Genomic DNA, 24,353 nt, shown 5'->3' with positions numbered 1-24,353 from the left:
TCACAACTGGCATCTCCAGCTGCATGGCATATTAAGCTGTATCCAAGCAGAAGCAGAGGTCACAGTGTTAGTGACATGTGTGAGTAGGTTGGTTGTGCATTAGTGTTCGGCATGTGTGTAACAGGCATTATGTGTGTCATGTGTATAAATACATTAATAATGTGCGGCAAATGTCTAAGGGACCCTATATATGTTGTTATGTGTATAAGGGCATTAATAATGTGTTGCATATATGTAAGGGGCACTATGTGTGTTATTATGTGTAAAAGGGCACTAATAATGTGCAACATATGTATAAGGGACACTACAGATAGAGCCAACTTTATTTTGGCCTTTAATAGGATTAATTGAGCCAGGGAAATCAGACTTAATCCCCTGCTGTAATGACTTAATCCCCTGCTGTATTGTTCTCTCTTATTGTATTGCAGCTATGAACAATAGATGAAAGGCTTTTGCTAATAAACCATGGTGTGCCTAGGTGCAACATAGAAGCCAAGAAACTTGTGGCTCTGTCTGTATGTGTGTCATTATGTGTATAAGGGCATTAATAAAGGTTGGCATAATGTGAAAAGCACATTATGTTTATAAGGACAATAATGTGTGTCATAAGTGTAAGGGGCATTACTGTGTGGTATTATGTGTATAAATGCATTACTAATGTGTGGCATTGTGTATAGGTGCTCTACTGTGTGGTGTAACGTATAGAAAGGGAACTACTGTGTGATCTAATGTGAATAAAGAGCAATATAGTGTGGTGTAATGTGAATAAGGAGCAATTCAGTGTGATGTAATGTTAATAAGGGGCATAACTGTGAGAAGGGGTTCACTACGATATGCCGGCGGTCGGGCTCCCGGCGACCAGCATACCGGCATCGGTAGCCCGACCGCTGGCTTACCGGCGGTGTGGCGAGTGCAAATGAGCCCCTTGCGGGCACGGTGGCGCGCTACGCACGCCACACTATTTTATTCTCCCTCCAGGGGGGTCGTGGACCCCCACGAGATAGAATAAGTGTCGGTATGCCGGCTGTCGGGATCCCGGCGCCGGTATGCTGGTCGCCGGGAGCCCGACCGCCGGCATACTGAAGACCACCCGTGAGAAGTAATGTATATAATGTAAAGTGGTACTACTGTGTGATGTAACATGAATAAGGGACACTTGCATGATAAAATGTCAATAAAGTTGCACTACTGTGTGGTGTAATTTGAATTGGGGGTACGCTATGCCCATTCCCAGCAAGAACATGCCCCTTTTTGGGCTGTGTGCCGAATTTACGCACTGTTACTATTTAAAATATAGTTGGTAGGAACACCAAAATGAGGACTGCTATGGGTGAGGGGTGATGGTACTGGCAAAGGGGTGCCGGGTCAAAGGTGGAACTGGCGGTGGTGCAAAAGGGAACCAACCAAAATCTTGCCTAGGGCATCATATTGGTTAGAGCCGGCTCTGACCAGCACCATAATCAGGCAGTTCCATGCAGTGTGCAGCCACACACTGCATAAATCTGGACTGCCATCACGCTAATCACCCCTTCTTAAAGTAAAATGTGAGCTTCAAATAGTTAAAACTCTCCAGCTTGGAATTTTGTAGCTGGAATTCTCTGCCAACAGTGCCCCCTACCCTGCAGTGCTATGTGTGGAGCACACTCCACACACACTTAGTTACAGCCCTGGAATAGATCCTTGTGGGAAGCGCTACTTGCCACCGAGACCACAGCATGGTGAGTGCAGTGAGCCCGCCATGGGACTTTAGCGCTTGTTCCACTTCTGGCATTCTGGCGGGCAGGATTCCACTGTCGAGATTTTGACAGCCGGCATCCCACCCGCCGGTAATCCATGCTGAGCCTGAATACACTTTAGCATAACATTTTGTATGCAGATACATTTGCTATTACACATAGAATGTAGGCATGCTGCATATCATTAAAAACAGCAGGAGCTGATTGTGCATCCTATTTGCAAAGTTTTTCTTCTAAAATGAAGTGCTACAAATAGGACTAACAAGCAGCTTACATTCTGTGATTATTAGCAACTATATCTGCATACAAAATTTTCGGCTACATTGTATTCCAGCCAAACACTGTAACATAATTAGATACAGTCGCAATCACACACTGAATATAGCCGTGCCGCATATTATTTATATCAGCACAAACTGCTTGGGCGTCCTGGAGGACTGGGGATTATTTAGGGTGTATGTTGCTTTAATCATGGGACATTTGGGGGACAATGGTTCACTTTCTCTGACACTGTGGTATTTCTTTACTAAAAGAAGCATTTCGGTTGGTCCGAAAATATCGGACATTTTCTAGTCTAAATACCGTGACACCTCGGATCTGATACGCAGAAGCCGGGAAATAGATGCACACCATTACATTGCCGGACTTCTGTGATGTAAATGCACATTTGTAATGTCCGATGTGGTGTGTTTACTTTCCTGGCGGCATTATCGGCTCCATCCATAGTGTGGAAGAAGTCAAGTAAAGAATGTAGGACGGCACTCTTAAATAATCTGAAACAAATAATAGTCCATAAGGGCTCTCTGGAGGCACTTGATCCTGAAATTGTGACATTTGTGTAGAAAGATCTTGTGCCAGGCCAACATGAATGAGGTAAGCCGGCACAATAGGTAGACTGCAAGTAGTTGAGTCATGTTCAGGAAGAAAACTGCTGGACAAGGCATCAGCCTCAAGACCAAGAATGAGAACCTGGTGCCAATTAGTAATCAGTGCAACCTGATTCCTTGCTGCTTTCAAATGAGAGATTACTCAACCCACATGAAGAAAAATAAAACAAAAAAATCTTATCAGTCTTAAGGGGTTTGGTATGATTTAGCGGAGCTCGGGATGCCGAATGTCAGCACCCTGACCTCAGCATCCCAAGCAGTAGAATGCCGGCAGGGGAGTGAGCATAACACCACAGCACTTGCCACTCTACGGGCTCGGTCGCAAGCATCCCTCTACGGATGTCGGTATAGCGGCGGTGGTATGGTGCCCCTGTCGGGATCCTGGCAGTGGTATTTTGACAGCCAGCATGCCGATGAGCGTATGCTGACTGCATACTGCCTTAAGAGTGTTAAAGTGGGTACATACTAGGCGATTGCTCAGTAAGAAAGATTGCCTAGTGTTTCCCTCATGGGACAGGCTGCCCAATGGCGTGCATACACACTGTGCGATATCACATGATATTGCACAGTGGCGTCATGTCATGGCCAGCTGAATCATGAAGTTTTGGATGATTAGTCCAAATTGAGCTGCATGCACGGCTGACACCAGGGTCGTTAACGACCCGCCAGGCCTCGCATCGCTTGGTGGCTGCGGCATACATGCTGGTCAATATAGTAAACAACGTTGCTCATAAAGGGTCAAAATGAGTGACATTGTTTACTTTATCGCTAAGTGTGTACCCACCTTTAGAGCCGGATCTGTTGGTGATAATGAAATTGAAACAAGTGAAGAATAGGGCGCAACCATGCCAATCTGGGTTGAGTCTCTTGGCTGACTCAATATACTCGATCTATGTTGGTATGCCTAGCTCGGGCTAGCCAATATTTTGAGTCTTCAAAGGCCAATTTGATGGCAAGAAGTTCACAGTTACCAACATCATAATTGGATTCAGCAGAAGAGAATTTACAGGACAGGAAAGCTCAAGGGTGCAATTTGTCATCACAATGATCTCTCTGAGACAGGATGTCTCCCACCCCAACTTCTAAAGCATCTACTTTGACAGCGAAAGGCAAGTTACGGTTCAGATGATGACGTACCAGGGCTAAGACAAAGGCTTCTTTTAAAGGCTTCCAAAGCTTGAGGAGATCAACTGGCAACATCTGCTCCCTTATTAGAGTGGTGATGGGAGCTACCCGAAGAGAGAGAGAGAGCAGATAAACTGCCTGTAATCATTTGTGAACTCCAATAATCTCTGATTAGCTATTAGATTAGTGGAAAGGTCCCAGTCATGAGTGACTTGGAGTTTACTTAGATCCATGGTGAAGCCCTCGGGAGTGATGATGCAACCTACAAAGGCTACCTGGCAAAACTCTGAATTCACATTTCTCCAGCATTGCATTTCTGAAGAACTGGTCTGATATGGAAGTGATGGAGATCCATGGTGTGTGAATATATCAAGATCATATCATCAAGATTCATGTCAACAAATATCCCAATGAAATCTCAAAGGACATCACTGATTAGGTCCTGAAAAATTGTTGGGGCATTGCAAAGGCCATGTTGCCAAGAGAAGAAGGGTAGCTATGTAGAGCAATCTGATAATATTTTAATACACACATAAAATATAACTTTTAATAGAGTTAGTTAAAACCAATTTCTCCCACTCAGGCCATTATGTATATTTGGTTAAACCTTTTGGCCTTTGCAAAACGGGCAAAAATCAGTAGTCGCTGCACAAGTCCCAATCATCCAACCCCCAACTACAGAAATTAACAGCAATAGTATTCACAGAGGGGGGGTGCTACCAACTACCAATTGGGTAACTACGTTGCAAAGAGAAGAAGGGTAGCTACTTTATGTGGTGCACTATCTGATGATTTATAAATAATACACACATACAATATAATATTTAATGGAGTTAGTTAAAACCAATTTCTCCGTCACTAAGATGGTTAAGAAAGCAAAATATAAAAAAATAGAAAATAGGTAGAAGAATGAAAGTGTTAAACACTGAGCCAGTGCTTGTCACAAGGGGTAATTCAGACCTGAACGCTGCTGTGCATTTTTTCAGAGTGGGTGATCAGGTCCAAACGGTGCATGCACCGCAATGAGCAGGTGCGTAGCACGGATACAAGTGGATCGCCGCTTAGTGATGGGTTTGTGCGACAGATCCATTCACATTGGTGAATGCAAGGAGATTGAAAGGTAGAAGGCGTTTGTGGGTGGCAACTTCTGGGAGTGGCTGGAAAAATGCAGGTGTGTCCAAGCGTTTGCAGGGAGGGTTCCTGGCATAAATTCCGGTCCCGGACAGGCTGAAGTGATTGCAGCGGCTGAGTAAGTCCTGGGCTGTGCAAAGGCTGCACAAAATCTGTTTGTACAGTTCTGCTACACATGCGTTCACACACTTTCACAGCTAAAATACACTCCCCACGTAGGTGGCGACTATCTGATCGCAGTAGTGCAAAAAATCACTTGCTAGTGATCAGGTCTGAATTAGGCCCCCAGTTCCAGGCTCTGGAATCCTGCCCATGTTCACGTTTACCGATCTCCCAGCTTACAGTACATGGACACCGGCTGCTGGGATGTATTTATTAAGGGCTGGCCCAGGATGTAGTAAAGAAAAGCCATTAGCTATTGCAGGAGGGCCGCATTCCATGGGTGGCAGATGTTTCAGAAACATACGACCACTTTAATCACAGAACATTGGTAAAGGTGGCATATGTCCCAGAAGTGACCTAGACAAGTGACCATGACAAAATAACTGGGTTCTGGCTTTAGAAAAACTTTGCTGTGGGACATTATACAGATGTGTCCTCCTTTACCTTTCCTTCTATTCGGATGTAACGTAGAGCATCATGGAGTGATACATGGGATAAGGTGTCACAGGCTTTTATTCTATGGTCTTCTCTTGTATCAGCCTGGGATACCTCATCATGAGATGCAGTATCAGACTGGGACATGAAGGGCCCACCGGGAAAAGGGGCCCATGCTTAGAGGCTTGGCTAACCAGTAGTGCATGTTCTAGGCCCCTTGATAATATATATACAGTAGTAAATACTGCTAGTGCATGAATGATAATGTGCCAGATTAATAACGGCAATACACTGTAGAACGTACACCATAGTCCTGTGCAGTATAATGTAACATATGTATAATGTATAATTTTAGTGCAAAATCTGATCCCTAGAGGAGGGGGTGGGCTCCCTGCCCACCTACCCCGGGCGGTGGGGCCCACCGGGGGTTACCTATGTGGGCCAGTCTGAGCCTGATGAGATGTCTAGCATATTGCCAAAGTGCCATGCAAGTGTCTGTCCAGAAGAAGAGCTAAATGAGAACGCAGCTGTAATTTATGTATCTTCTGCCACTAAACTTTCAACTACTGTATATCAAATGTTTTAACAAAGTCCAGGAGGGGAACAGTCTCCAAATGAAGAGAAGCAATAGGACACGTGGACATGCACTGAGACTGTAGGGGGGAGGTTCAGGGGAAATTTGAGGAAAAATGACTTCACAGAAAGGGTAGTGGACAAGTGGAATAGCCTCCCATCAGAGGTGGAGCAATTTAAACATGAATGTGATAGACATAAATATATCCTTACAGTAGAGCAATTTAAACATGAATGTGATAGACATAAATATATCCTTACAGTAGAGCAATTTAAACATGCATGTGATAGACATAAATATATCCTTACAGTAGAGCAATTTAAACATGCATGTGATAGACATAAATATATCCTTACAGAGAAATAAGGACCAAATAAAGTTTGAGATAAAAATATGGTAAAATGAAAAAAAAAAAATAAAAGGGTCAGACTAGATGGGCCAAGTGGTTCTTAACTGCTGTCACATTCTATGTTTCTATGGGGGTCATTCTAACTTGAACTCTCGCTGCTGTACTTCGCAGCGCAGCTTTCAGGTCAGAACTGTGCATGCACCGGAACCGCAGTGTACCGGTGCATGGCTGACAGCCGACGGCTGTCATTGACTAGCGTTCGCCTCTGCCTGATTGACAGACAGAGGTGGTCGCCAGGTGGGAGGCGGCGGCACAGCGGTGTTTGGCTGCCGTTTTGTGGGCGCGGTCCGGCCAACGCAGGCAGGTCCGGACCGTGCGGGGGGTGGGCTGCAGTGGCTGCTTGACGTCACATTCAGCCACTGCGAGCTGGGGAGCAACTCCTGAAGTACAAAAGCGACAAATAGCTCCCGGTCAGCACGCAAAAGCTGCACTGGCCGGGAGCTACTCCTAAAGTACAAAAGCATTGCCGCTGAGCGACAGGGCAGGGACTGACATGCGAGGTGGGCTTGCCTTGTGCTGGGAGTCCCTCCACATGTCTGTGTTCCTGATCGTAGCTGTGATAAATTTAGCACAGCTACGATCACCTCGGAATGACCCCCTAAGTTTCTAAAGCCTACACATACTGGAAAGCAGCCCTTCCACTAAAGTATAGTAAGTGCAGCTGTGTCCTCAAACACCTAGATTCTATACGTCATACGGCACAAGACACCAGGCATGACTGAGACGCTCTGAGAGGAATACTGTACCATTATTTTTACATTTTGCATCTTATGCACATCTCAGACGCAGATAAACACCACTCAGTGTACTAGAGACACCGGGCTGTGAGGTTAACCGCACAGGGATCGGTTTCACACACATGCAAAGTTGCAGATAGAGTACAGTGGAACTTGGCATGATGAAAAGATCTGTCATTGTAGCACTTTGCATTCAGACTCAGTTGTACATAGGTGTGCAGATGTTGTATATCACACTGATCAGTGCAGTCCAGCAATGTAGTTGTGTCACTCTCAGTGGCAGACCCCCCAACGGTCCTGATTACAGTGAGACAGTCCCGCTGATCGGACACTTTCCTTCTGTCCCACCCGCGGGTCGCAGTGTCCAGTGGGCGGGGCAGTTGGGCGATCCTGTGATCACCGCAGCTCTGCAAAGCAGCCAGTGATCACTGAATTAGATGCCATGTGCATGCACAAAGCATCTAAACATTGCAGGTAGTGAGGTGGGGGCTGCCCAGCTGCTCAGGGAGCGCTGGGTCCACCCCCAAAATGACAAAAAAGGGGGACGTGGGGCGAGTCCTACCCCATTCTGCAAGGTTCTGTCCCCTTCCTTTGAACCCTGCCCATTTTTTTACTGTGCCTCTGGCATGGCATATCCCTCCTGGACCAATTCAAAAGTTGGGAGGTATGCAGTAGTTTTATTTATGTAAATAAGATACTCATTCTGAGCGATAAGGGAGCTAATTCAGAGTTGATTGCAGCAGCAAATTTGTTTGCAGTTGGGCAAAACCATGGTGGTCATTCCGAGTTGTTCGCTCGTTAATTTTTTTCCGCAACGGAGCGATTAGTCGCTAATGCGCATGCGCAATGTCCGCAGTGCGACTGCGCCAAGTAAATTTGCTATGCAGTTAGGTATTTTACTCACGGCATTACGAGGTTTTTTCTTCGTTCTGGTGATCGTAATGTGATTGACAGGAAGTAGGTGTTTCTGGGCGGAAACTGGCCGTTTTATGGGAGTGTGTGAAAAAACGCTACCGTTTCTGGGGAAAACGCGGGAGTGGATGGAGAAACGGGGGAGTGTCTGGGCGAACGCTGGGTGTGTATGTGACGTCAAACCAGGAACTGATCGCAGATGCCGAGTAAGTGTGGAGCTACTCAGAAACTGCTAAGAAGTGTTTATTCGCAATTCTGCTAATCTTTCGTTCGCAATTTTGATAAGCTAAGATTCACTCCCAGTAGGCGGCGACTTAGCGTGTGCAAACCTGCTAAAATCGGCTTGCGAGCGAACAACTCGGAATGAGAGCCCAATGGTCACTGCAGGTGGGGCAGATGTAACATGTGCAGAGAGAGTTAGATTTGGGTGGGGTGTGTTCAAGCTGAAATCCAAATTGCAGTGTAAAAATAAAGCAGCAGGTATTTACCCTGCACAGAAACAATAAACCCACCCAGAAGTGACCTAGACAAGTGACCATGACAAAATTACTGGGTTCTGGCTTTAGAAAAACTTTGCTGTGTGACATCATACAGATTGTGTCCTCCTTTAAATTTCCTTCTATTCAGATGTAACGTAGAGCATCATGGAGTGATACACGGGATAAGGTGTCACAGGCTTTTATTCTATGGTCTTCTCTTGTATCAGCCTTGGATACCTCATCATGAGATGCAGTATCAGACTGGGACATGAAGGGCCTACCGGGAAACGGGGGCCATGCTTAGAGGCTTGGCTAACCAGTAGTGCATGTTCTAGGCCCCTTGATAAATATATATACAGTAGTAAATACTGCTAGTGCATGAATGATAATGTGCCAGATTAATAACGGCATTACACTGTAGAACGTACATCATAGTCCTGTGCAGTATAATGTAACATATGTATAATGTATAATTTTAGTGAAAAATCTGATCTCTAGAGGAGGGGGTGGGCTCCCCGCCCACCTACCCCGGGCGGTGGGGCCCACCGGGGGTTACCTCTGTGGGCCAGTCTGACCCTGATGAAATGTCTAGCATATTGCCAAAGTGCCATGCAAGTGTCTGTCCAGAAGGAGAGCTAAATGAGAATGCAGCTGTAATTTATGTATCTCCTGCCACTAAACTTTCAACTACTATATATCAAATGTTTTAACAAAGTCCAGGAGGGGAACAGTCTCCAAATGAAGAGAAGCAATAGGACACGAGGACATGCACTGAGACTGTAGGGAGGAGGTTCAGGGGAAATTTGAGGAAAAATCACTTCACAGAAAGGGTAGTGGACAAGTGGAATAGCCTCCCATCAGAGGTGGTGGAGGCTAAGACAGTAGAGCAAGTTAAACATGCATGTGATAGACATAAATATATCCTTACAGAGAAATATGGACCAAATAAAGTTTGAGATAAAAATATGGTAAAATGAAAAAAAAAGGGTCAGACTAGATGGGCCAAGTGGTTCTTAACTGCCGTCACATTCTATGTTTCTATGGGGGTCATTCTAACTTAAACTCTCGCTGCAGTATTTCGCTGCGCAGCGTTCAGGTCAGAACTGTGCATGCACCGGAACCGCAGTGTACCGGCGCATGGCTGACAGCCGACGGCTGTCATTGCCTAGCGATCGCCTCTGCCTGATTGACAGATAGAGATGGTCGCCGTGTGGGAGGGGGCGGCACAGCGGTGTTTGGCTGCCGTTTTGTGGTCGCGGACCGGCCAACGCAGGCAGGTCCGGACCGTGCGGGGGGTGGACTGCAGTGGCTGCTTGACGTCACATTCAGCCACTGCGAGCCGGGGAGCAACTCCTGAAGTACAAAAGCGACAAATAGCTCCCGGCCAGCACGCAAAAGCTGCACTGGCCGGGAGCTACTCCTAAAGTACAAAAGCATTGCCGCTGTGCGACAGGGCAGGGACTGACATGCGGGGTGGGCTTGCCCTGTGCTGGGAATCCCTCCACATGTCTGTGTTCCTGATCGTAGCTGTGATACATTTAGCACAGCTACGATCAACTTGGAATGACTCCCTATGTTTCTAATACCTAAACATACTAGAAATCAGCCCCTCCACTAAAGTATAGTAAGTGCAGCTGTGTCCTCAAACACCTAGATTCTATACATCATATGGCACAAGACACCAGGCATGACTGAGACGATCTGAGAGGAATACTGTACCATTTTCTTTTACATTTTGCATCTTATGCACATCTCAGACGCAGATAAACACCACTCAGTGCACTAGAGACACCGGGCTGTGAGGTTAACTGCACAGGGATCGGTTTCACACACATGCAAAGTTGCAGATAAAGTACAGTGGAACTTGGCATGATGAAAAGATCCGTCATTGTAGCACTTTGCATTCAGACTCAGTTGTACATAGGTGTGCAGATGTTGTATATCACACGGATCAATGCAGTCCAGCAATGTAGTTGTGTCACTCTCAGTGGCAGACCCCCCAACTGTCCTGATTACAGTGGGACAGTCCCACTAATCGGACACTTTCCTTCTGTCCCACCCGCGGGTCGCAGTGTTGGTAGCGCTAGCCTCATTAGCGCAGTCTGGTCACTAAAGAAAACACCTTCAATTATCATGTCACCTCTTTGAAGCAGGGGCCAACGCGTTGGGAGAACACTCAATGAAACAAACACACAGGATATGTCTCACAAGTATTCTGCTTTACTGAGTTAAAAAACACATATTTATAGGCATACAGTATACATCTGGTTTTAATTGTCCAGCTCACATTTCTCTCTCCAAAGGAGGGGGCACAGTTATTTTCCATTCATTTCGTAACATACATTGCACAATATCCAGTAAATCCAGTAGCATAATCATCTCATACATTGCCAATTCTTTTCTGCTACGTTAGCATTTCTTTAGCACATACTGTTTATTGTTCCTCCATTTTTTCCATAGACTGCATACAGCCATTTCCTGTCTTCGTGGACAATATATAATGAATACCAGATGTTAGTTTTTCTCTAAAAACTAGTATGAAGATTTCTTAGCTTATACTTCATATATCTTCTTTTAGAATATGTCCAAACTTTATTTAAACACATTACTTTCTTATATAAAAAGCATTTGATGATTATAACCCAATATAGTGGCTAATTATTAACTCTATCATTTTCCCTCCTTTTTATAATAAACAAACATTACAAGCTTATCTGGCATTTTCCTAACAAGTCTATGCAATAACAGTCTACTCTAATGATACCAGTGGCTACCCATCTCCCTATAGGTAGGAAACTACACCCTATCTGTAACAGGGTTGATGTCTTTCTCTTGGTCTTGGTTGGTAGACTGTTGGCTCATATCCATTAGGGCAGACTGTTGTTGGACTTTCTTTGCCAGACTCTTCTGCAATGTCTTATATCTGGAGGATTCAAAGGCTTTCCTTATTCGTTTCTGACAGACTGAAAAACAACAAAGCAGTATCTTAAAACACAGATATAATATACTTGCAATTCCAATAGCTTTTAGAAGGAAAATTAGTATTCCTACAATCCATCCTTTATTTCCACTAAACCATGAAACTGGATTCAGCCATGACAGCTAACCCCATTCACCCTTTAGCGTGTCAGGGATGTTATGTTTGCTGGCATATATCAGTTTTGCATCTTCTATCTCTTGTACATGTTTTTCCACTATTTCTTGAGCATTGTCTGTTTCATTGGTAATAAAAGTACAACACAACTTTCCTGTCTGTGTATACAAGGTCATACAATAGCCTCCTGTCTGTAGTCTACCACACCTTCCCTTTCCCTTTTTCCAAATTTAATGCAAAATAATACCTCTGGGGTAACTAGATGTGCCAGCAACTTAGGTGGTTTCTGGTTTAAATATCTATCTGATCTTTCCTTAAATAATACTTCATCAGTGTAGTCTTCTTGAAATTCCTCCCATTCCTCAAATGTGATGGGAAGGAATGTCCACTCTCCCCCTCCTGCTGAAGTGGGACCATGAGAGCAGACCCAACAATTTGTTGTGTCAAGGGCATTCCCTACTAACTGATGCAACTGTAGCAACATGTTTTGGTCTGATCCACTAGGGGCCTTACACCATTCTGTACATGACTCCTCTGGTGGATGTCCACAGTGCTCACAAATACATTTTGGAGTGAGTGACAGATTTCTGCATTCATGGATAGGGTTTTCTACTTCCCTTTCCTGGTGTGTGACGTTCACTTCACTGCCTCCTCCTTTCTCCAAAATGTCATATAACTCTTTTTTGTGTCGCCCTATTTCATCACTTATGTTTTTCTTGTATGTGTGGTTTTGACATGTCAGTTTCTTATTACATATCTTTTTCCCCAACTACGACATATATGGCATGAATAGTGCCTACTGTTACCAGTGGGGCACCCAATATTATTCCCCAAAGTGCTTTATCTGGCTTGGGGCCTAGTAACCTGTACATTCTTGTTTCTTATCCAAACTTAACTTTCAAAAGTTTGCAATGTGATCCATGCACCCAAGCCTCCCTGTCTTTCAACTTCACAGACGTTGGGGTAGTTAGTAACACCTGGAATGGACCATCATATCTGGGCTCCAGGGACTTCCTCACGTGTCTTTTCAGGTACACCCAATCTCCTGGCTGGTGATGATGTGGATTCTGATCCACTGTAGAGTCTGGAAGAGAAGTGTGTGCTACAACATGAAGATGGGTTAATCTCTCAGTCAGACTTTTCACATAAGCAGTTAAATCACCATGTTTATGCTGCAATTCTTGTGGATAATAACATCCTATCTTAGGTATACTACCAAACAAGATTTCATATGGTGAATATCCTGACTTTTTGTTAGGTGTAGTTCTAAGACTAAACAGTGCCAAAGGCAAATAGTCAACCCATCCCTTCCCAGTGTCTTCGTGATCTTTGCTGTGGCTTTGGCTACTGGAAAGGCTTCTGCCCATTTTGAGAAGGTGTCGACACAGACCAGTACATACTGAAAAGGGCCATGAGTTGGCATCTGAATATAGTCTATCTGTAATCTTTGGAATGGCATATTGGCTTTTGGAATGGCTCCTGCTGGAGTCTTGGTTCTCCTTCCTGGATTTGAGATGCCACATATCCAGCATGCTGTGTATGCTTCTCTGCTGCCCCTTGGAATCCTGGGGCTATCCATCTTTGATTGACTTGTTTTGTCATTTGGTCTTTTCCTGCATGGGTGATTCCATGGCTTACTTGACACATAGCTGGATATAGTACTCTTGGCAAACATGTCTTATCTTCTGTCTTCCAGAGTCCTGTATCATGTTCTTGTATGGCTCCCTTCCTTTGCCATGTGGCTTTTTCTAAGGGACCTGCTTGATTCTGGAAGAGGATGAGTTGTTGTAGATCAGCCATGTGTGCTGGATTCTGGGTTTCACTTTCAGCTAGCATTACTTGTACTACTGATTTGTCAGGGCTCTTGGCTGCCCTCTTTGCTTCGGCATCTGCCAAATTAATGTCTCTTTAGTTTGATTCTTAGTGTGTGCTTGGATCTTTATGATGGCTACTTCGATTGGCTTGTCCAGAGCTTCAAATAGTTTCTTTATCAGATCTGCATGTTGCATCTGTTTTCCTGTAACTGTTTTGAAGTCTCTGCTCTCCCAAATCTGACCATAATCTTGCGTAATTCCCCAGGCATATCTGGAGTCTGTGTATATGTTAGCTGTTGTGTTCTCTGCATACTCCAGAGCTTTGGTGAGAGCTATTAGTTCTGCAGCTTGTGCTGATAGTTGTGCTGGTAGACTTCCTGATTTGATTATATCAGTCTCTGTTGTAACAGCATACCCTGTATATGGGGTTCCATTATCATAGTATCTTGATCCATCCACATAGAGGTTGTGCTGGGCATCAGGAAGGGCTGTGTCTGTGACATGAGGTAGTGGTTGAGTCTCTTGTTCCATCAGAGCCATGCAGTCATGGGAAAAAATGTTATTGTGAATATTTTCATCACTTTCTGCATTCCCATAGTTCACGTGGTCCTCATCATCCTGGTTACTCTGGGTACCATTGCTAGAGATATATGTCCCTCTTCTCCCTCCTTTTGAATCTAGGGATTCACACTCTGCTCCTTCTTCCTGCAATAGGGCTGGTAGTAGAGTTGCTGGGTTGAGGGTGGTACATCTCTTGATGGTGACATTTGTAGCACTTAGTAGAGCTACTTCCTACTTGGTGAGTCTTGCGGCTGATAAGTGCTTGGTTCTGGCTTGCTGTAATATTTCAGTCACCGCATGTGGTACCTGAATGATCAGTTCATGATTAAGCACAATGTCTATGCATTTCTGTTTGAGGACTGCTGTTGCTGCGACTGCTCTGATACAGGTGGGTGCTCCTTGGATAATGTTGTCCAGTTTGCTTGAAAGATAAGCTACTGGGCATTGCTTGCTTCCATGCAGTTGCGTGATGACTCCAAGTGCATGGCCTTTCTCCTCATGGCAATAAAGAGTAAATGGTTTGGTGTAGTCTGGCAGACCCAATGCTGGTGGAGATGCTATGGCAGTCTTGAGTTTCCAAACTGCTTCTTCAACTTGCTCTGTGGTGTAGATTGGAGCATCTTTCTTCGTACTATCATACAGAACTTGCATGTAGATAGAAGCATGAGGTATCCACTCTCTGCAGTAGCCGACAAGACCTAAGAATGATCTGGTCTGTTTGATGGTCTTTGGTACTTTGGTTTGTAGAATGAGCCATTTTATATCTTCAGTGAGGTATCTGGTTCCTTGTGAGATACAGTGACCAAGGAAAATGACCCTCTGCTGGCACAATTGAAGCTTTTCCTTGGAGGCTCTGCAATTTTGCTCTTCCAGAAATCTTAACAGGGATACAGTCTCTTGTTTACATTGGTCTTCTGTACTTGTAGCTAGCAATAGATCATCTACATATTGTATGAGCTGTGTGTTGTCTGGGAACAATGGTCTCCATGCTTGTAGAATGAGTGAAATCGCTTCAGTGTAGTCTGATGGACTGGTTGCTCCTCCTTGTGGGAGTCTGGTCCAACAGTACTGTTTTCCATCATGAGTGAAGGCTAGCATTGCCTGTGATTCTTCTGTGATCGGAATTGAAAAATAGGCGTTGGCCTGATCGATTACCATGAACCAGGCCCCTGAAGGTGGGATCTGGTTCAACACGGTATGAGGATTTGGCACAATAGGAGAATTGATCACCAGTCTCTTGTTGACTTCTCTTAGATCATGAACAAGTCTATATTGTACTTCTTGTGCTCCATCTTGACCTTGACCTTGACCCCCTTTCTTTTTCACAGGAAACAATGGAGTGTTCCATGGGGATCTACACTGGACAATGATCCCATTTTCTTGAAAGGCTTGGATTTGCTTTGCAATGGCTTCAGTTTGTGCAGTGGTAAGGGGGTACTGCCTGATTGAGACAGGTATGGTTCCGGGCTTGAGCTGCAGGTGGACAGGTTGAACTCGTAGTAGTCTAGTATCCATCTTTCCTTTTCACCATAGTCTGTCCGGGACTTGAGAAGTAACCCATTCTGGAAGGGTTAATTCTGAGCTGGGCTTGGCAGTTTCTTGTAGTAGGAAAACTTCAATTGCTGCTTCAATGTTGGGCTTCATAATAGCTGGAATGTTGCTGGTATACTTGATTCCTTGTGGGGTATACTGGATAGTAGCTTGCATAATGTTAAGGATATCAGCTCCCAGCAGATTCACTGGGCATGTGGGTGAAGTCAAAAATTCAATGGGTACAGGTGTAAGTTCATCATTTATACGGAGAGAAGTTGGCTTACTTCTCTGAAGAGGGAGGGGCTGTGTCTCTGATCTGTGCACACCTGACTTGTACTCTATATAACAGTTGCAAGCCTGAAGCTAGAGTATAGTGGTTAGCTTCAGAGGGAGCTGCCTTAATTTCCCCTCTATCACCATCTGCAGCTTGGGTGGTTATAGCTAAAACTTTATTATATTCACCTATTCCTATGGAAGCTTTAAGAATCTGTTCTAAGTCAACCCAACATGGTCTATGCACAACAGTAGCTTGTTTAATCTTCTTTTCAAATTCAGCTGGACTTTTTCTGATATCTGGTAAGTCATTTACAGTACGCATAACCTCTGAAGGGAGCCAGGGTATGTATTGTTCCTGCTCCACATATTCTGCAATATAACCATCAGCCCCAGGTAACCCCAGGTCAGTTGTATGTCTGGGATTAGGGTGGCTATTAACTCTGATAGGCAGTACATGGTATTTATCACCAGGTACTGCTTTTGGATTTTTATCAGGACTATTATTGAAATCCCACAATCTCTTTAACATCCACGGAACTTGTGATTTTACATTTCCCCCTTCTTTAACATATTGTGATTCACATGGCCCTGAGTTTGGGTCTACCCAGTTACCACAAAATGGACATTTTTCACTGCCCTCCGGGACACATCTCTCACAAATAGGACACTTTCTTTCAGGGTACTGGTTTACATCTCTAAGGACCAGCGTACCTTCTGGGTTCTCTACAAAACTTAAAGCATTTAAATAACGTTTTTCAGGTGCACTTTGTTCTGCATGCATTGGTATTAGTGAGGGATATAGGCCTCCTGTAACAGAAGGTGTCTTTTGTTCTGCTTGTACTGGTACTAGTGAGGGATATAAGGCTCCTGTAACAGCAGGTGTCTTTTGTTCTGCTTGTACTGGTACTACTGAGGGAGCTGACCCCCCTGCTACACCTTCAGTGGGTATACCACTGTCAATGGTATTATGTATTATTGGAGCATAGGGTGGTGGCATTACATCAGACAGATAATCTTCCCTTCTAATTGTTTTTTCATCTTCAACTTCTTGTGAAACAGTTTGCCATATATTTACAGTGTCCAGATAACCCTTTCTCTGTAACCAGTGACCATCTGTGACTTGAAATCTTTTCCAAGCCTGTGGGTCTAATATTCCGTCTTTTGGAAAATTGGCCCTTTTAAGAATGGAATCAATGTGTTTGATGCTTTTCTTCCCTTCTTTCTTCACAACAATCTCTATAGGTGAACACGTTTCCATCTTACTCCCTTTCCCTCCCATTGGGGTAATTAAGCCCTATGGGTGTGGCCGTATCCACTTGCGGCGAAGAGGGATATGTCTAGTTGTGCGAGATGTTAACTATGCATCACTGGCTTAGGCTTTGTCTGGACACACACTTTTATCTCCTTTTCCTGTTTCTTCTGAAGATTAATTTAACTTGTCTGACTGTAATATATCACATTTACAATACATGCAATCTAAACACCATATTCAGTCTTCTAACATTTCTGAAAACTTGTTGGACACACTGCTGGTATCTTTTTTTTAAATGATCAGTAGGTTAATCAGCTAAGCATAAAGGATATGGTTCATTTCTATGCACTGATAACAATTGAGCATTTAAATGACATCCCACAATAATCACAATTCTGTAAAAACACCTTTCTCATGCTGAGATGCTTATCTATGTTGCAAAAAATTCACTGGTTAGTTTTGCATAAAGTTTCAACCAAGGTATTCCTTTGTACCATAACACAGCACTGGTTGCTCTGCGGTCGCATGCGCTAATAAAGCATTGACAAAAATTCGAAACAACCTTTCAACCACAATAGACTTGTAGAACATATAACACTGAGTTGATCAATTGTAAAGGCCAGGTTTGGTTTTTTTTCCTCATAATTCACCCAGGGGCTGCCATTGACAGAAGACAGGACAAGCCTCTAATAACAAATGCCAAGGGCCGTCTTTGATGATCTTATGGTCTAACCACCTTTATACACTTTACACTTTTTTTTTATACTTAAAACAGATAGTTTAACAGACAGATACGTGACACAGACAAGACAGTAAGCTGTTCATTGAGCAGGTAACCGTTGGCCGGTGATACCCCAAATTCCAGCTAAACAAACAGTCCCCGTAAAGGCTGGTCCAAACATTCATACACATATACAACACATAAACCTATAAACAACAACAAGCAATACGCCTTATCTGCTTTAAGCTGCATCAAGCAATATGCCTTATCTGCTTTAAGCTGCAACAAGCAATACACCTTTAAGCTAAGCAATACAATATAATTCAGTTAGTCTAGGGGATGTGTGAAAAGATAATCGGGTTCTATGATGACGGTCAAAAAGGACATAAATGAAAGTTTTTTCTCTATAATGTACTAGAACGACACTCAGAGAATCTGATTTTGAGTAAAAATTATTACTCACCCGGGAATTATCAGAGTCTGTGAGAGCCGGTCAATTCCAAAACAGAAAGTATTCATTAGATGTCTCTTCTTGAATCAGTCATTCCGGCAACGATGCCCCCATGATTGATAGTGCTATCCTCATTAGCGCAGTCTGGTCACTAAAGAAAAGTCCTTCAATTATCATGTCACCTCTTTGAAGCAGGGGCCAACGCGTTGGGAGAACACTCAATGAAACAAACACACAGGATATGTCTCACAAGTATTCTGCTTTACTGAGTTAAAAAACACATATTTATAGGCATACAGTATACATCTGGTTTTAATTGTCCAGCTCACATTTCTCTCTCCAAAGGAGGGGGCACAGTTATTTTCCATTCATTTCGTAACATACATTGCACAATATCCAGAAAATCATATAGCACAATCATCTCATACATTGCCAATTCTTTTCTGCTATGTTAGCATTTCTTTAGCACATACTATTTATTGTTCCTACATTTTTTCCATAGACTGCATACAGCCATTTCCTGTCTTCGTGGACAAAATATAATGAATGCCAGATGTTAGTTTTTCTCTAAAAACCAGTATGAAGATTTCTTAGCTTATACTTCATATACCTTCGTTTAGAATATGTCCAAGCTTTATTTAAACACATTACAGGTTGAGTATCCCATATCCAAATATTCCGAAATACGGAATATTCCAAAATACAGAATTTTTTGAGTGAGAGTGAAATAGTGAAACCTTTGTTTTTTGATGACTCAATGTACACAAACTTTGTTTAATACACAAAGTTATTAAAAATATTGTATTAAATGACCTTTAGGCTGTGTGTATAAGGTGTATAGGAAACATAAATTAATTGTGTGAATGTAGACACACTTTGTTTAATGCACAAATTTATAAAAAATATTGGTTAAAATTGACTTCAGGCTGTGTGTATAAGGTGTATATGAAACATAAATGCATTCTGTGCTTAGACTTAGGTCCCATCATGATGATATCTCATTATGGTATGCAATTATTCCAAAATACGGAAAAATCCGATATCCAAAATACCTCTGGTCCCAAGCATTTTGGATAAGGGAGACTCAACCTGTACTTTCTTATATAAAAAGCATTTGATTATTATAACCCAATATAGTGGCTAATTATTAACTCTATCAGTGTCCAGTGGGCAGGGCAGTTGGGAGATCCTGTGATCACCGCTGCTCTGCAAAGCAGCCAGTGATCACTAAATTAGATGCCATGCGCATTCACACAGCATCTAAACATTGCAGGTAGTGAGGTGGGGGCTGCCCAGCTGCTCAGGGAGCGCTGGGCACGCCCTCAAATTTACAAAACAGGGGGACGTGGGGCGAGGCCCACCCCATTCTGGCAAGGTTCCGTCCCCTTCCTTTGAAACCCTGCCCATTTTTTTACCATGCCTCTGACACGGCAGATCCCTCCTGGACCAATTCAAAAGTTGGGAGGTATGCAGTTGTTTTATTTATGTAAATAAGATACTCATTCTGAGCGATAAGGGGCCTAATTCAGAGTTGATTGCAGCAGCAAATTTGTTTGCAGTTGGGCAAAACCATGTTCACTGCAGGTGGGGCAGATGTAACATGTGCAAAGAGAGTTAGATTTGGGTGGGGTGTGTTCAAGCTGAAATCCAAATTGCAGTGTAAAAATAAAGCAGCAGGTATTTACCCTGCACAGAAACAATAAACCCACCCAAATCTAACTCTCTCTGCACATGTTACATCTGCCACCCCTGCAGTGCACAAAGGTTTGTCCAAACTGCTACCAAATTTGCTGCTGCAATTAACTCTGAATTACCCCCAAAGTCTTTCAGTGTGGCGAGTTGTCAGGGACCTGGTGCTCCAAGATGCGCTATTTGGTGCCACATGAGCTACAGTGTATGAGGACGCATCTGCATAGTAGATAATATCTAGTGTTTTAAAAGTAACTTCCAATAGTCCTGATTTTGTGAGAGTCTTATACATGGATTCCAAAATGGGAGTTTTCGTGGATTTGTTGGTATATAAAGAAGGCCGGGTGGGTCTCAGTGGGGTTTGCGTGGATGAAGTGCGTATTACTTGTTCCAACTGTTTACTAAGGGACTTGAAATGAAATTGTTTGATGAAAGGTCTTGGTCTGACAACACTGTACAACTCTCCTGCGTGGTCATTTATGAAAGGTGGAGGACAGTGATGGCGTTATAGTAACTCTCTGTATTCTTTCTACAGTAATAACCCGGGTGGCACCAGCAAATGAAAGAAGCCTGATTACAGTATAAGAAACACAACAGAAACCTGATTACAGCCTGATTCATTACACAGCTGATGAGATCATTCTAATCATTGGAAAATACAATTCTGATCTGTTATTCATAAGCGTATGCAATAGGAAGGATATGATAAGGGGAATGTTAAAGTATCTATCTACACAAGTAACAATCCATTATTTTTAAGGTTACACAAAATTGTTGCTTTGTGCTTTGAACAAATGAAGTCAAATCTTTATTTTTTTTCTGTCAACAAAAATATTATTCAATTTAAACGTCACCTTCTGTCAATGTTCAGTAGATCAGTAGATGTCCCTAGTTGCAGTCTCTGTCACTAGTACAGTGTGTATGCTGCCGGTGTAGCTCATGATATCTAATCACAGGAATTCTGAGTTTTTCTCTGGTATTATTTGCTTGTGAAAGAAAAATAAATTCCACCAATCTGTAGCAGTGTGTCCGGAGAGTTTTCTTACAGCATCACAGCCCTCTGTAAGGAGTCTCTATTATATGCTAAGCCAATAGTTGTAAGAATGCAAAAAAAAGTGTAAGAGTACTTCCACCTTGTGGCCAGAGCTGCCATAATAAATTGTGGGGCCCAGGACTGACAAAAGAGACAGGACCCCTCCGCCTCCCCCCAAAAGATTATGCCGCACCGCTCCACCCCTTTGTGATGTCATACACTGTGATATTACATATAGGTGGAGTGTTGCAGACCTACAGGAACGGTGATGCACAGTTGTAGGCTTGTTTTAAGGAGTTCTCCCTGCACATCAGCCAGCTGTTGTTTCACAGCCTGGTGCAGCTCTCCAGGTATTGGTGCTAGGAGCCAGGGGTGGGCCCCACTCTCTGTAAGAGCCCGAGACACCAGTCCCCACAGTCCCCCACGATGGCTGCCCTGCTTGTGGCAATATTCTTTAGCTTGTAATAATCCAGTTACATGTAATACCTTGTAATACAGAACTTTCTGCTGCATTGACAGGAACGATTGGTTCAGCTCATGCATTGTCTGTTTCTGTGGTGTATGGGCAACAGGTTCCCTTTCAGAGTAATTATGACAGCAGGAAAATGTATAACTTTGGTTGTAGCACTGTTTTGGGTATGGAAGTAGACTTTGCCTATCATGGCCTTTCACAACGTACTGCATAATAGAATAATTCTCCCATTGGGCCTAATTCAGACCTGATCATAGTTGTGCTAAATTTAACACATCTACAATCAGTCACACAGACATGATGGGGGACGCCCAGCACAGGGCCAGTCACCGATGTGCGGTTCCAGACATCAGCGCTAATTATGCGTGCAAGATTGTATATACCAAGTATATAAATTCAGGTGCTATAGTGAGTGCTTTTCCAGCTGCTGTATGATGGGAGGTAGTCAGTCTCCCAATAGGGTAAATAAACAGAAAAGGGAAATAACAGCGCTAAGAATAAATAAATAATTCACAATTTAATAGTACATATAAGTTAATAACACATGAATAATTAAAAACAAGCTAAAATTGATCAATTAGATATTGGGTGTATGCTGCAATTGAATAATGACCTTGACCTTTCTAGACGACTGGACAGATCATAATATTAGGCAATTGGATGTGTAACCATCCGTATGATATTTTGTTCCCGGCTGTGTGTTCCAAAGTTATTTGGGATTCCGTAGCTATGGTCCTTGTAGGCAATGGGCTCCATGCAGTAATGTTGCCTACAAGGACCATAGCTACAGAATCCCAAATAACTTTGGATCACACGTGTTATTAACTGATATGTACTATTAAATTGTGAATTATTTATTTATTCTTAGCGCTGTTATTTACCTTTTATGTTTATTGGTGCTAATTACACTGTCTGAGTGACTGTTGTGCATCAGTGCATGTCTCCTGTTCAGGCCCATGGCACAGCAGGACCTTGGGGCCCCCTTACAATGTCGGGGCCTGGAAATGGGTGTCTCCATTATCGGGTAACATCTACTCCAAGGCAGCGTCATAGGGTGGGCGGGGTGTTGGGAGGTCATCATAGGGTTCCAAAAGGATTATCTATGATGGCCTCCCCACACACTGCCCACCCAATGACGCTGCCTTGGAGGAAACGCCGCCCAATCCCGCTGCTATTGGTTTGGCGGCTTTAACTAATGCCTACTTCGTAGAGTCTGCATTCCCATACCAATCCCCTGTGCAATTCGGGAAGCAGGGATGGCATACCGCCACCACCGGGTAATACTGCACATACACTAATACACTACCTGGATGATGGCGCCCCACCTCTGCCTCGTTTCCACAGCGCCCAGGGCACATGGCCCACTTGCCCTACCTTAGTTACACCTCTGCCCCCTTCCCCCTGCACAAGTACAAAAGCATTAGGAGTAGCTCCCTGCTAGTGCAGCTCCTGAGCGCTGGTAGCAGCTACTCGTCACTGTGAGGGTCGCAGCGGCTGCGTGTGACGTTACACAGCTGCCACGGTCCAACCCCCAAATGGTCCGGACAAGCCTACGTTGCCCTATACCGCACCACCTAAACGGTGGTCAAACAGCACCGACACGCCCCCTCCCGCCAAGCAACCACCTCAGCCTGTCAATCAGGCAGAGGCAATCTCAGGGCTGATGCAGCCATCGGCTGTCTGGCATGCGCCGGCGCACTGCGGCGCATGTGCAGTTCCGACCTGATTGGCTAGTGGTAGCATTAAATCGAGGAGATACACCAGGATCAGATGAAAAAGCATATATGGTTTATTTGCATCTAGGCTTAGATGGGTGTCAGCAGAGCACGCAGGCTCAGTGAGACAATTTGGGTTACAGTGATCACAGTTTATATAGTATACAATACACATTACATAAGAAATGGCTTACGTGACAGAGAACACAGTCTGTCTTTATTACTGTCATCCAAATACATAATTATTCCTAATTATGAGCCAGTAAAGGCCCCAGGCAGTCACTTAGGGGCCACAAGTTAGTAATAACGCACTATACACCACTCTCAGCCCCCTAATGATGGAAAGTGGCTCTCATCAGTAGGTCATACACATAAACCATAATTAGTAAGAATCAGGTGCAGACAAAAGATTAACACTTTTATACATGGGTCAGAATATAAGTTTTCTGCACCTAGGAATATATTGATACATCAAACTTTTAACCCTATAAGCATTCAGTACCAGTATAAGGGGGTCCAAATTTCTCTGACAATTCCTCCCTCTGACAAATTCCTTTTGTCACACACAACTATCCACTTTTTCATAAATGGCCCTTTGGTCATTTATGTCACTTGCTCGAAGGATCTGAAAGGTACTAACGGGAGGTATTTCAGGCTCCAACGGCAGAAAATTTTGACCAGGGTGCATCACCCTTCTGGACATTGGAACATACACAGGGGGCTGAAAAACAAAGGGAAGTGGACCCATTGCAGATTTTGAACTACTCTGACACCCCTTACTAATGATCATTGGCACACACTTCAAACACAGGTAAATAAGCAATAAAATCAGTCCTCCAATTACTACATACTGCAAGAATCCAGCTATCAGAGCTGATACACCTCTACCTAGGAATAAAATGGATCCCATCCTTCTCCTCCTATATTCCTTATTTCTTCCTGCATCCTCTCCACTTCTCTGAGGTGTCCATCCACTATATCTGAATTACCTGCAATGTAAGTACAACACACCTGTCCTATCAAGGCACATGTTCCTCCCTCTGAGGCCAGCACTTGGTCTAATGCAAACCTATTTTACAGCGCTACTTTACGCACTTGAACTAATTCTTCATTCATTTCTTGTATGGCATGACTGGTTTCATTTATTATTCTATC

Source organism: Pseudophryne corroboree, chromosome 3, assembly GCF_028390025.1.
Source record: "Pseudophryne corroboree isolate aPseCor3 chromosome 3, aPseCor3.hap2, whole genome shotgun sequence".
NCBI lineage: Eukaryota > Metazoa > Chordata > Amphibia > Anura > Myobatrachidae > Pseudophryne > Pseudophryne corroboree.
The sequence above is the reverse complement of the archived record's forward strand: the minus strand, read 5'-3'. Positions refer to the sequence as shown.